Source organism: Petromyzon marinus, chromosome 48, assembly GCF_048934315.1.
Source record: "Petromyzon marinus isolate PM22_M1 ecotype Great Lakes invasive population chromosome 48, UKy_Petmar_22M1.pri1.0, whole genome shotgun sequence".
Lineage (NCBI taxonomy): Eukaryota > Metazoa > Chordata > Hyperoartia > Petromyzontiformes > Petromyzontidae > Petromyzon > Petromyzon marinus.
Window position 1 is genome coordinate 9211034 of NC_133714.1, and position 15614 is coordinate 9226647.

The 15614-nt window shown below is 49.6% G+C and overlaps 4 non-coding genes across 4 annotated transcripts; all 4 read right to left on the reverse strand.

Annotated features, from left to right (window-relative positions):
- Window positions 1-3036: 3036 nt before the first annotated feature.
- On the reverse strand, window positions 3037-3108 carry TRNAH-GUG (transfer RNA histidin (anticodon GUG)). Its single transcript has one exon. It is a non-coding gene; the product is annotated as a tRNA-His (tRNA).
- A 3591-nt stretch (window positions 3109-6699) lies between these two features.
- On the reverse strand, window positions 6700-6771 carry TRNAH-GUG (transfer RNA histidin (anticodon GUG)). The gene has a single exon. It is a non-coding gene; the product is annotated as a tRNA-His (tRNA).
- Window positions 6772-12065: 5294 nt separating this feature from the next.
- Window positions 12066-12137, reverse strand: TRNAH-GUG (transfer RNA histidin (anticodon GUG)). Its single transcript has one exon. It is a non-coding gene; the product is annotated as a tRNA-His (tRNA).
- A 1568-nt stretch (window positions 12138-13705) lies between these two features.
- On the reverse strand, window positions 13706-13777 carry TRNAH-GUG (transfer RNA histidin (anticodon GUG)). The gene has a single exon. It is a non-coding gene; the product is annotated as a tRNA-His (tRNA).
- Window positions 13778-15614: the final 1837 nt, after the last annotated feature.

Consider the following 15614-nt stretch of genomic DNA (forward strand, 5'->3'; position numbering starts at 1 on the left):
GAAGTGATGTCGCTGGTCATTCGTGTGATCAACTTTATTGTTGCCCGAGCCTTAAATGATCGCCAGTTTAAAACACTGCTGGATGAAGTTGTAAATAACTATCCTGGTCTGCTTTTGCACAGCAATGTGCGTTGGTTGTCAAGAGGGAAGGTGCTTAGCCGTTTTGCGGCTTGCCTGAACGAAATCCGGACTTTCCTTGAAATGAAAGGCGTCGGGCATCCTGAGCTAGCCGACACCGAGTGGCTCCTCAAGTTTTACTATCTCGTAGATCTGACTGAACATCTGAACCAGCTCAACGTGAAAATGCAAGGCATTGGAAATACAGTGTTATCCCTTCAACAAGCTGTATTTGCTTTTGAAAACAAGCTGGAGCTTTTCATCACGGATCTTGAAACAGGTCGTTTACTACATTTTGAAAAACTGAGCCAATTTAAAGATGCATGCACAGCAAGTGAGCCCATTCAAAACCTTGATCTCCACCAGCTAGCTGGCTGCACATCCAGTCTCCTACAGTCCTTCAAAGCACGCTTTGGAGAATTTCGTGAGCACACTCGTCTTTTTAAGTTCATCACCCATCCAAACGAGTGTTCACTGAACACAGCCGACCTGAATTACATCCCTGGTGTCTCCGTCAGAGATTTTGAAGCAGAAGTGGCTGACCTGAAGGCCTCAGACATGTGGGTGAATAAGTTCAAGTCACTGAATGAAGATTTGGAAAGAATCACACGACAGAAAGCGGAGTTGGCGAGCAAGCACATGTGGACAGAAATGAAAAAACTCCAACCCGAAGACCAGCTGATTCTCAAAACTTGGAACGCGCTTCCTGTCACATACCACACACTGCAGCGTGTGAGTATTGCTGTATTGACCATGTTTGGATCTACGTATGCATGTGAGCAGTCATTCTCACATCTTAAAAACATCAAGTCCAACCTACGATCACGTTTAACGGATGAAAGCCACAACGCTTGTATGAAGCTTAACCTCACCAAGTACCAACCCGACTACAAAGACATCAGCAAATCCATGCAGCACCAGAAGTCGCATTAATGGTGAGTGTTATAACAACATTATTTAAAAGAATAAATTCAGAGGCTTATTATACTGACATTTAGTTGAATTCACTTTTAAAATATATTATATGGCTCTCACTGAAATAAATTTCCAAATTTTTTGCTTTCATGGCTCTCTTAGTCAAAAAGGTTCCCGACCCCTGCACTATACGATCACGGCGAGCTACGCGGGCTCGCGATTACGGGGGCGCTGGGAGCCCCTCTTATAGCCACTCACTCACTCACTCTCCCACTGAGCTGACTCACTCACTCACTCTCCCACTGAGCTGACTCACTCACTCACTAAGCCACTCACCCACCTACTCACTCACCGACCCATTCGGGAACTCACATATGCTCACTCACCCACTCACTCGCCTACTCACCTACCCACCCACTCACTCACCTATCCACTTGGGAACTCAAACATCCTCACTCACTCATTCACTCACTCATCCACGCACCCATTCACTCACCTACTCACTCGGACACTCACTTACTCATTAACTCACCAACCCATGCACCCACTGACCCACCCATGCACCCACTGACTCACCCACCCAATTGAGAACTCACGCACTCACTCACCCAACCACTCGGGAACTCACATATGCTCACTCACCCACTCACTCTCCCACTGACCCACTCGCTTACTCTACCACTGACCCACTCACTCACTCACCCACTGACCCACTCACTCACCCACTCGGGTCAAGGACATCACAGTGACTGACGAAAAGTAGACACACGTACGGAGTAAGAGCTGCACCGACACGTGGCACCTGTACAGCGCTGCTGGGCCAATCATCGCCGGTCTTCCATAGAGACTTGCGAACACATTTACAACAAAACGGTCATTTCTAAAACACTAAAATAGGCCGATTATTTTTTTTCTAGTCAGTCACCACGGAGATTAATTTGTCTGGGATATAAAAATGAATAGAAAGCGAGCCAGCTGCCGTGTCTTTGTCACCACAATGCTGTGACTCGGAGGTTGCTGCGGCCACAACGCAGAGTACTAACCACTATACGATCACGGCGAGCTACGCGGGTTCGCGATTACGGGGGCGCTGGGAGCCCCTCTTATAGCCACTCACTCACCCACTCTCCCACTGAGCTGACCCACTTACTCACTAATCCACTCACTCACCCACCCAGTAGGGAACTCACATATGCTCACCCACTCACTCACTCACCCACTGACCCACTCACTCACCTACCCACTCTGGAACTCACATTTGCTCATTCACTCACTCACTCTCCCACTGACTCACTAACTCACTCACCCACTCACCAACTCGGGAACTCACATATGCTCACTCACCCACTCACTCTTTCACTGACCCACTCACTCTCTCACTCACCCACTCACTCGCCTACTCACCTACCCACCCATTCACCCACTCACTCACCTATCCAATTGGGAACTCAAATATCCTCACTCACTCATTCACTCACTCACCCACGCACCCATTCACTCACCTACTCACTCGGACACTCACTTACTCACTCACTAACTCACCCACCCATGCACCCACTAACCCACCCATGCACCCACTGACCCACCCATGCACCCACTGACTCACCCACCCAATTGAGAACTCACGCACTCACTCACCCACCCACTCGGGAACTCACACATGTTCACTCACTCACTCTCCCACTGACCCTCTCGCTTACTCTACCACTGACACACTCACTCACACACTCACTCACTCAACCACTCGGGTCAAGGAAATCACATGAACTCTGACGACAAGTAGGCACACGTACGGATGTAATAGCTGCACATGTACAACTCTGCTGGCCAATCATCGTCGATCTTCTATACATCTCTGCGAACACATTTACAACAAAACGGTCATTTCTAAAACACTATAAGAGGCCGAATATTTTTTTCTGCTCATTCACCACTGAGATGGATTTGTCTGGGATATAAAAATGAATAAAAAGCGAGCCAGCTGCCGTGTCTTTGTCACCACAATGCCGTGACTCGGATTCGAACCGAGGTTGCTGCGGCCACAACGCAGAGTACTAACCACTATACGATCACGGCGAGCTACGCGGGCTCGCAGTTTTGTAGCTGCCGGGAGCCCCTCTTATAACCACTCACTCACTCACTGACCTGACCCACTCACTCACCCACCCACTCGGGAACTCACAAATGCTCACTCACCCACTCACTCACCCACCCATTGGGGAACTCACAAATGCTCACTCACCCACTCATTCACTCACCCACTCACTCACTTACCCACCCACTCACTAACTCTACCACTGACCCACTCACCCACTCACTCACCCACTCATTCACTCACCCACTTACTCACCCACTCACTCACTTACCCACCCACTCACTAACTCTACCACTGACCCACTCACCCACTCACGCACCCACTCATTCATTCACTCACCCACTGACCCACTCACCCACTCACTCACTCACCCACTCAATCACCCACCCACTCGGGAACATATGCTGCCCCACTCACTTAGTCACCCAACCACCCAATTACTCACCCACTCACTCACCAATCCACTAACCCACTCACTCGCTCACCCACTCACGTACAGCGAGGGAAAAAAAGTATTTGATCCCCTGCTGATTTTGTACGTTTGCCCACTGACAAAGAAATGATAAGTCTATCATTTTTATGGTAGGTTTATTTGAACAGTGAGAGACAGAATAACAACAAGAAAATCCAGAAAAACGCATGTCAAAATGTTATAAATTGATTTGCATTTTAATGAGGGAAATAAGTATTTGACCCCTCTGCAAAACATGACTTTGTACTTGGTGGCAAAACCCTTGTTGGCAATCACAGAGGTCAGACGTTTCTTGTAGTTGGCCACCAGGCTTGCACACATCTCAGGAGGGATTTTGTCCCACTCCTCCACTCCTCTTTGCAGATCTTCTCCAAGTCATCAAGGGTTCGAGGCTGACGTTTGGCAACTCGAACCTTCAGCTCCCTCCACAGATTATCTATGGGATTAAGGTCTGGAGACGGGCTAGGCCACTCCAGGACCTTAATGTGCTTCTTCTTGAGCCACTCCTTTGTTGCCTTGGCCGTATGTTTTGGGTCATAGTCATGCTGGAATACCCATCCACGACCCATTTTCAATGCCCTGGTTGAGGGAAGGAGGTTCTCACCCAAGATTTGATGGTACATGGCCCCGTCCATCGTCCCTTTGATGCGGTGAAGTTGTCCTGTCCCCTTAGCAGAAAAAACACCCCAAAAGCATAATGTTTCCACCTCCATGTTTGACGGTGGGGATGGTTTTCCTGGGGTCATAGGCAGCATTCTTCCTCCTCCAAACACGGCAAGTTGAGTTGATGCCAAAGAGCTCTATTTTGTTCTCATCTGAATACAACACTTTCACCCAGTTGTCCTCTGAATCATTCAGATGTTCATTGGCAAACTTCAGACGGGCATGTATATGTGCTTTCTTGAGCAGGGGGACCTTGTGGGCGCTGCAGGATTTCAGTCCTTCACGGCGTAGTGTGTTATCAATTGTTTTCTTGGTGACTATGGTCCCAGCTGCCTTGAGATCATTGACAAGATCCTCCCGTGTAGTTCTGGGCTGATTCCTCACCGTTCTCATGATCATTGCAACTCCACGAGGTGAGATCCTGCATGGAGCCCCAGGCTGAGGGAGATTGACAATTCTTTTGTGTTTCCTCCATTTGCGAATAATCGCACCAACTGTTGTCACCTTCTCACCAAGCTGCTTGGCAATGGTCTTGTAGCCCATTCCAGCCTTGTGTAGGTCTACAATCTTGTCCCTGACATCCTTGGAGAGCTCTTTGGTATTGGCCATGTTGGACAGTTTGGAATCTGATTGATTGATTGCTAATGTGGACAGGTGTCTTTTATACAGGTGTAGTGCCGTGAATTCACTCGGACGACGACCGTCTTCTTCCAACGTCACTTTTATTCCATCGTTCCGTACACACAGTGATTCTCCTCTTCGCGCTCCGCCAACTCCGACACTCCGATTCACCTCAGCACCGTCCACGCATCCTCTTCCACACACAGTGGTTCTTCCTCTATCTCCTCACACACAGTGTCTCCGCTATCTCGTCACACGCGGTGACTTCCTCTATCTCCGCACACACAGTGATCTGTCTGTCTATTCACACACAGTGACTCTATCTATCTCCACACACACAGTGATCTGTCTGTCTATTCACACACAGTGACTCTATCTATCTCCGCACACACAGTGACTCTATCTGTAACTCTCCCTCTACCTATCTCCTCCGTAACTACCTCTCCGCTAACGCTAACTTCCCCTATCGCTATTTACTGTCCTTTGGGTTCGGCTCTCTATCTATTCTTCCCTAACATTGCCAGGTGTCCTCTTCTTATCTCTCCACCTCTCGCCAACAACTGCCCAACAACAACTCCAACTCCCCGTTCAAATCACCTAGCGGTTTATCCCCTTTCCAATTAACCTTAATTAATTGCCACGTGGCTCGCCGGCATTTTCCCGCCAGCTCGCACCTGTCCAACGGTCTAGATTTCGAGACGCCGCCACTTAACGCTAACAGCCTCTCGACCAATCACAGCCCTCGTGCCACGACTCCTTTAATTACTTCGGGTTGTTTACGCCACCCGTGACTCGACCACCTGTTCGACCTCGTGTGACCCACTCTCCTTGTCTGTCTGTATGTACTGTATGTGGCCAATTCCTATGCGTATCGTTTACTCCACTACACATGTAATGAGCTGAGATTAGGAGCACTCCCTTTAAGAGTGTGCTCCTAATCTCAGCTCGTTACCTGTATAAAAGATACCTGGGAGCCAGAATTATTTCTGATTGAGAGGGGGTCAAATACTTATTTCCCTCATTAAAATGCAAATCAATTTAGAACTGTTTTGACATGCGACTTTCCCGATTTATTTCTTGTTATTCTGTCTCTCGCTGTTCAAATAAACCTACCATTAAAATTATAGACTGATCATTTCCTTGTCAGTGGGAAAACGTACAAAATCAACAGGGGATCAAATACTTTTTTTCCCTCACTGTACCTATCCACTTGGGAACTCAAACATCCTCACTCATTCACTCACTCACCTACGCACCCATTCACTCACCTACTCAGTCGGACACTCACTCACTCATGAACTCACCCACCCATGCACCCACTAACCCACCCATGCACCCACTCACTCACCCACCCACTCGAGAAGTCAAATATCCCTCACTCACCCACTCACTAACTCTCCCACTGACACACTCACTCACCCACCCACTCGGAAACTCACATACCCACTCACTCAGCCACTGACCCACTCACTCACCCACTCACTCACTCAACCACTGACCCACTCACTCACCCACCCACTCGGAAACTCACATATACTCACTCACCCACTCACTCACTCACCCACTCGGGTCAAGGACATCACATTGACTCTGACGAAAAGTAGACACGTACGGATGTAATAGCTGCACGTAAAAGCTGCACATGTACAACGTTTTCTATATACCTTTGCGAAGACATTTACAACAAAGCGGTCATTTCTAAAACACTAAACGAGGCCGAATATTTTTTTTCTACTCATTCACTACGGAGATTAATTTGTCTGGGATATAAAAATGAATAAAAAGCGAGCCCGCTGCCGTGTCTTTGTCACCACAATGCCGTGACTCGGATTCGAACCGAGGTTGCTGCGGCCACAACGCAGAGTACTAACCACTATACGATCACGGCGAGCTACGCGGGCTCGCGATTACGGGGGCGCCGGGAGCGCCTCTTATATCCACTCACTCACCCACTCTCCCACTGACCTGAGCCACTCACTCACTCACCCATTCACTCACTCACCCACCCACTCGGGAACTCACAAATGCTCACCCACTCAGTCACCCACCCACCCAATTACTCACCCACCCACTCAGGAACTCACACATGCTAACTCACCCACTCACTCACCCACCTACTCACCCACTCACCCACCCACCCACTCAGGAACTCACACATGCTAACTCACCCACTCACTCACCCACTCACTCACCCACCTACTCACCCACTCACTCACCCACCCACCCATTCGGGAACTCACAAATGCTCACTTAGCCACTCACGCAATCTCCCGCTGACCCACTGACTCACCCACTCGGGAACTTACGTATGCTCACTCACCCACTCACTCTCCCACTGACCCACTCACTCACTCACCCACTCACTCACGCACTCACCCGCTCACCCACTCACCTACCCACCCACTCACTACCTCTCCCACTAACCCACTGACCTACTCACTCACACACCTACCCACTTGGGAACTCAACATCCTCACTCACTCATTCACTCACTCACCCACGCACCCATTCACTCACCTACTCACTCGGACACTCACTCATTAACTCACCCACCCATGCACCCACTGACCCACCCATGCACCCACTGACTGAACCACCAAATTGAGAACTCACGCACTCATTCACTCACCCACTCACCCACCCATTCGGGAACTCACCGATGGTCACTCACCCTCTCACTCACTCTCCCACTGACCCACTCACCCACTAACTCACATACCCACTCAGTCACTCACCCACTGACCCACTCATTCACCCACCGACTCGGGAACTCACATATACTCACTAACCCACTCACTCACTCTCCCACTGACCCACTCAATCACCCACCCACTCGGGAACATATGCTGCCCCACTCACTTAGTCACCCACCCACCCAATTACTCACCCACTCACTCACCAATCCACTAACCCACTCACTCACTCACCCACTCACGTACAGCGAGGGAAAAAAAGTATTTGATCCCCTGCTGATTTTGTACGTTTGCCCACTGACAAAGAAATTATCAGTCTATAATTTTAATGGTAGGTTTATTTGAACAGTGAGAGACAGAATAACAACAAGCAAATCCAGAAAAACGCATGTCAAAAATGTTATGAATTGATTTGCATTTTAATGAGGGAAATAAGTATTTGACCCCTCTGCAAAACATGACTTAGTACTTGTTGGCAAAACCCTTGTTGGCAATCACAGAGGTCAGACGTTTCTTGTAGTTGGCCACCAGGCTTGTACACATCTCAGGAGGGATTTTGTCCCACTCCTCTTTGCAGAGCTTCTCCAAGTCATCAAGGTCTCGAGGCTGACGTTTGGCAACTCGAACCTTCAGCTCCCTCCACAGATTATCTATGGGATTAAGGTCTGGAGACTGGCTAGGCCACTCCAGGACCTTAATGTGCTTCTTCTTGAGCCACTCCTTTGTTGCCTTGGCTGTGTTTTGGGTCATAGTCATGCTGGAATACCCATCCACGACCCATTTTCAATGCCCTGGCTGAGGGAAGGAGGTTCTCACCCAAGATTTGACGGTACATGGCCCCGTCCAACTTCCCTTTTATGCGGTGAAGTTGTCCTGTCCTCTTAGCAGAAAAACACCCCCAAAGAATAATGTTTCCACCTACATATTTGACGGTGGGGATGGTGTTCCTGGGGTCATAGGCAGCATTCTTCCTCCTCCAAACACGGCAAGTTGAGTTGATGCCAAAGAGCTCCATTTTGTTCTCATCTGACCACAACACTGTCACCCAGTTGTCCTCTGAATCATTCAGATGTTCATTGGAAAACTTCAGATGGGCATGTATATGTGCTTTCTTGAGCAGTGGGACCTTGCAGGCGCTGCAGGATTTCAGTCCTACACGGCATAGTGTGTTACCAATTGTTTTCTTTGTGACTATGGTCCCAGCTGCCTTGAGATCATTGACAAGATCCTCCCGTGTAGTTCTGGGCTGATTCCTCACCGTTCTCATGATCATTGCAACTCCACGAGGTGAGATCTTGCATGGAGCCCCAGGCAGAGGGAGATTGACAATTCTTTTGTGTTTCTTCCATTTGCGAATAATCGCACCAACTGTTGTCACCTTCTCACCAAGCTGCTTGGCAATGGTCTTGTAGCCCATTCCAGCCTTGTGTAGGTCTACAATCTTGTTCCTGACATCCTTGGAGAGCTCTTTGGTCTTGGTCATGGTGGACAGTTTGGAATCTGATTGATTGATTGCTAATGTGGACAGGTGTCTTTTATACAGGTGTAGTGCCGTGAATTCACTCGGACGACGACCGTCTTCTTCCAACGTCACTTTAATTCCATTGTTCCGTACACACAGTAATTCTCCTCTTCACGATCCACCAACTCCGACACTCCGATTCACCTCAGCACCGTCCGCGCATCCTCTTCCACACACAGTGGTTATTCCTCTATCTCCTCACACACAGTGTCTCCGCTATCTCGTCACACGCGGTGACTTTCTCTATCTCCGCACACACAGTGATCTGTCTGTCTATTCACACACAGTGGCTCTATCTATCTCCACACACACAGTGACTTGCCTGTCTATTCACACGCAGTGACCTGTCTGTCTATTCACACACAGTGACTCGATCTATCTATTCACACACAGCGACTCTATCTATCTCCGCACACACAGTGACTTGCCTGTCTATTCACACACAGTGACTCTATCTATCTCCGCACACACAGTGATCTATCTGTCTATTCACACACAGTGGCTCTATCTATCTCCACACACACAGTGACTTGCCTGTCTATTCACACACAGTGACTCTATGTATCTCTGCACACAGAGTGATCTGTCTGTCTATTCACACACAGTGGCTCTATCTATCTCCGCACACACAGTGACTCTATCTGTAACTCTCCCTGTACCCATCTCCTCCGTAACTACCTCTCCGCTAACGCTAACTCTCCCTATCGCTATTTACTGTCCTTTGGGTTCGGCTCTCTATCTATTCTTCCCTAACATTGCCAGCTGTCCTCTTCGTATCTCTCCACCTCTCGCCAACAACTGCCCAACAACAACTCCAACTCCCCGTTCAAATCACCTAGCGGTTTATCCCCTTTCCAATTAGCCTTAATTAATTGCCACGTGGCTCGCCGGCATTTTCCCGCCAGCTCGCACCTGTCCAACGGTCAGACTTCGAGACGCCGCCACTTAACGCTAACAGCCTCTCGACCAATCACAGCCCTCGTGCCACGACTCCTTTAATTACTTCGGGTTGTTTACGCCACCCGTGACTCGACCACCTGTTCGACCTCGTGTGACCCACTCTCCTTGTCTGTCTGTGTGTACTGTATGTGGCCAATTCCTATGCGTATCGTTTACTCCACTACACAGGTAACAAGCTGAGATTAGGAGCACTCCCTTTAAGAGTGTGCTCCTAATCTCAGCTCGTTACCTGTATAAAAGACACCTGGGAGCCAGAATTATTTCTGATTGAGAGGGGGTCAAATACTTATTTCCCTCATTATAATGCAAATCAATTTATAAATTTTTTGACATTCGATTTTCCCGATTTATTTCTTGTTATTCTGTCTCTCGCTGTTCAAATAAACCTACCATTAAAATTATAGACTGATCATTTCTTTGTCAGTGGGAAAACGTACAAAATCTGCAGGGGATCAAATACTTTTTTTCCCTCACTGTACCTATCCACTTGGGAACTCAAACATCCTCACTCATTCACTCACTCACCTACGCACCCATTCACTCACCTACTCAGTCGGACACTCACTTACTCACTCATTAACTCGGCCACCCATGCACCCACTAACCCACCCATGCACCCACTGACCCACCCATGCACCCACTCACTCACCCACCCACTCGAGAAGTCAAATATGCTCACTCACCCACTCACTAACTCTCCCACTGACACACTCACTCACCCACCCACTCGGAAACTCACATACCCACTCACCCACCCACTCGGGAACTCACATATACTCACTCACCCACTCACTCACCCACTCGGGTCAAGGACATCACATTGACTCTGACGAAAAGTAGACACGTACGGATGTAATAGCTGCACGTAAAAGCTGCACATGTACAACGTTGCTGGCCAATCATCGCCGATTTTCTATATAGCTTTGCGAATAAATTTACAACAAAGCGGTAATATCTAAAACATTAAACGAGGCCAAATATTATTTTTCTACTCATTCACCACGGAGATGGATTTGTCTGGGATATAAAAAGGAATAAAAAGCGAGCCAGCTGCCGTGTCTTTGTCACCACAACGCCGTGATCTCGGATTCGAACCGAGGTTGCTGCGGCCACAACGCAGAGTACTAACCACTATACGATCACGGCGAGCTACGCGGGCTCGCGATTACGGGGGCGCTGGGAGCCCCTCTTATAGCCACTCACTCACTCACTCTCCCACTGAGCTGACTCACTCACTCACTCTCCCACTGAGCTGACGCACTTACTCACTAAGCCACTCACCCACCTACTCACTCACCGACCCACTCGGGAACTCACATATGCTCACTCACCCACTCACTCGCCTACTCACCTACCCACCCACTCACCCACTCACTCACCTATCCACTTGGGAACTCAAACATCCTCACTCACTCATTCACTCACTCATCCACGCACGCATTCACTCACCTACTCACTCGGACACTCACTTACTCATTAACTCACCAACCCATGCACCCACTGACCCACCCATGCACCCACTGACTCACCCACCCAATTGAGAACTCACGCACTCACTCACCCAACCACTCGGGAACTCACATATGCTCACTCACCCACTCACTCTACCACTGACCCACTCGCTTACTCTACCACTGACCCACTCACTCACTCACCCACTGACCCACTCACTCACCCACTCGGGTCAAGGACATCACAGTGACTGACGAAAAGTAGACACACGTACGGAGTAAGAGCTGCACGGACACGTGGCACCTGTACAGCGCTGCTGGCCAATCATCGCCGGTCTTCCATAGAGACTTGCGAACACATTTACAACAAAACGGTCATTTCTAAAACACTAAAAGAGGCCGATTTTTTTTTCTAGTCATTCACCACTGAGATGAATTTGTCTGAGATATAAAAAGCCCAAATATTTTTTTCTGCTCATTCACCGCGGAGATTAATTTGTCTGGGATATAAAAAGGAATAAAAAGCGAGCCCGCTGCCGTGTCTTTGTCACCACAATGCCGTGACTCGGATTCGAACCGAGGTTGCTGCGGCCACAACGCAGAGTACTAACCACTATACGATCACGGCGAGCTACGCGAGAGCCACTCTTATAGCCACTCACTCACTCTCCCACCTACTAACCCACTAACTCACCCACCCACTCGGGAACTCATATGCTCACTCATCCACTCACTATCTCACTGACCCACTCACCCACCCACTCACCTACCCACCCACTCACTCTACCACTGACTCACTCACCGACCTACTCGGGAACTCAACCACTCACTCAGCCACCCACCCAATTACTCACTCACGCACTCAATCACCAACCCACTAACCCACTCACTTACCCATCCACTCAGGAACGCACACAAGCTCACTCACCCAATCACTCACTCACCCACTCACGTACCCACCTACTCACCCACTCACCCATTCACTCGGGAACTCACATTTGCTCACTTAGCCACTCACTCACTCACTCTCCCACTGACCCACTCACTAACTCTCCCACTGAACCACTCCCCTACTCAATCACCCACCTACTCACCCACTAACTCACCCACCCACTCGGAAACACACACATGCTCAATCACCCACTTGGGAACTCACACATCCTCACTCACTCATCCACCCACGCACCCATTCACTCACCTCCTCACTCGGACACTCACATGCTCACTCACTCAATCACTCACCCACCCATGCACCCACTGACTCACCCACCCAATTGAGAACTCACACATGCCCACTCGACCAGTGACTCACTCAACCACTCACTCACTCACCCACCCACCAACTCACTCACCCACATACTCACCCACACAATCACCCACACACTTGGGAACTCACATATGCTCACTCACCCACTCACTCACCCACTCACTCACCCACCCACTCACACACCTAGCCACTTGGGAACTCACATATGCTCACTCACCCACTCACTCACTCACCCACTCACTAACTCTCCCACTGACCCACTCACCCACCTACTCACCCACTCACTCACCCACCCACTCGGAAACACACACATGTTCAATCACCTACTTGGGAACTCAAATATCCTCACTCACTCATTCACTCACTCACCCACGCACCCATTCACTCACCTACTCACTCGGACACTCACTTGCTCACTCACTCACCCATCCACAGACCCACCCATGCACCCAGTGACTCACCCACCCAATTGAGAACTCACGCACTCACTCACCCACTCACCCACCCAATCGGGAACTCACGTATGCTCACTCACCCACTCACTCACTCTCCCACTGACCCACTCACCCAATCACTCACCCACCCACTCACTCACCCACTGACCCACTCACTCACCTACCCACTCGGGAAGTCACATATGCTCACTCACTCACCCACTCGGGTCAAGAACATCACAGTGACTCCGAAGAAAAGTAGACACGTACGGATGTAATAGCTGCACGAACACGTGGCACCTGTACAACGCTGCAGGCCAATCATCGCTGATCTTCTATAGAGATTTGCGAACACATTTACAACAAAGCGGTAATCTCTAAAACATTAAACGAGGCCGAATATTATTTTTCCACTCATTCACCACGGAGATGGATTTGTCTGAGATATAAAAAGGAATAAAAAGCGAGCCCGCTGCCGTGTCTTTGTCACCACAATGCCGTGACTCGGATTCGAACCGAGGTTGCTGCGGCCACAACGCAGAGTACTAACCACTATACGATCACGGCGAGCTACGCGGGCTCACGATCACGAAGGCGCCGGGAGCCCCTCTTATAGCCACTTACTCACTCACTCTCCCACTGAGCTGACCCACTTACTCACTAAGCCACTCACTCACCCACCTACTCACCCACTAACTCACCCACCCACTCGGGAACTCACATTTGCTCACCCACTCACTCACCCACTCACTCACCCACCCACCCACTCACTCTCCCACTGACCTGACCCACTCAATCACTCACCCACTCACTCGGGAACTCACATATGCTCATTCACTCACTCACTCTCCCACTGACCCACTCACTCACCCACCTACTCACCCACCCACTCGGAAACACAAACATGCTCGATCACCCACTTGGGAACTCAAACATCCTCACTCACTCATCCACTCACTCACCCACGCACCCATTCACTCACCTCCTCACTCGGACACTCACATGCTCGCTCACTCACTCAATCACGCACCCACCCATGCACCCACTGACTCACCCACCCAATTGAGAACTCACGCACTCACCCACCCACTCGGGAACTCACACATTCCCACTCGCCCAGTCACTCACTCAACCACTCACTCACCCACCCACCAACTCACTTACCCACCTACTCACCCACACAATCACCCACACACTTGGGAACTCACATATGCACACTCATCCACTCACTCACCCACTCACTCACCCACTCACTCACTCACCCACCCACTCACTCACTCTCCCACTGACCCACTCACTCACTCACCCACTCGGGTCAAGGACATCACAGTGACTCTGACGAAAAGTAGACACACGTACGGATGTAAGAGCTGCACCTGTAGAACGCTACTGGCCAGTCATCGCCGATCTTCTATATAGATTTGCGAACACATTTACAACAAAACGGTAATCTCTAAAACACTAAAAGAGGCGGAATATTTTTGTTTCTACTCATTCGCCACGGAGATGGATTTGTCTGGGATATAAAAATGAATAAAAAGTGAGCCAGCTGCCGTGTCTTTGTCACCACAATGCTGTGACTCGGATTCGAACCGAGGTTGCTGCGGCCACAACGCAGAGTACTAACCACTATACGATCACGGCGAGCTACGCGGGCTCACGATTACGGGGGCGCTGGGAGCCCCTCTTATAGCCACTTACTCATACTCCCACTAAGCTGACCCACTTACTCACTAAGCCACTCACTCACCAACTCACTGACCGACCCACTCGGGAACTCACATATGCTCACCCACTCACTCACTCACCCACTGAGCCACTCACTCACCCCACGCTCATTCACTCACTCACCTACCCACCCATTCACCCACTCACTCACCTATCCATTTGTGAACTCAAATATCCTCACTCACTCATTCACTCACTCACCCACGCACCCATTCACTCACCTACTCACTCGGACACTCACTCATTAACTCACCCACCCATGCACCCACTAACCCACCCATGCACTCACTGACCCACCCATGCACCCACTGACTCACCCACCCAATTGAGAACTCACGCACTCACTCACCCACCCACTCGGGAACTCACACATGTTCACTCACTCACTCTCCCACTGACCCTCTCGCTTACTCTACCACTGACACACTCACTCACACACTCACTCACTCAACCACTCGGGTCAAGGAAATCACATGAACTTTGACGACAAGTAGGCACACGTTCGGATGTAAGAGCTGCACCTGTACAACGTTGCTGGCCAATCATCGCTGATCTTCTATACATCTTTGCGAACACATTTACAACAAAACGGTCATTTCTAAAACACTATAAGAGGCCGAATATTTTTGTTCTACTCATTCACCACTGAGATGGATTTGTCTGGGATATAAGGAAT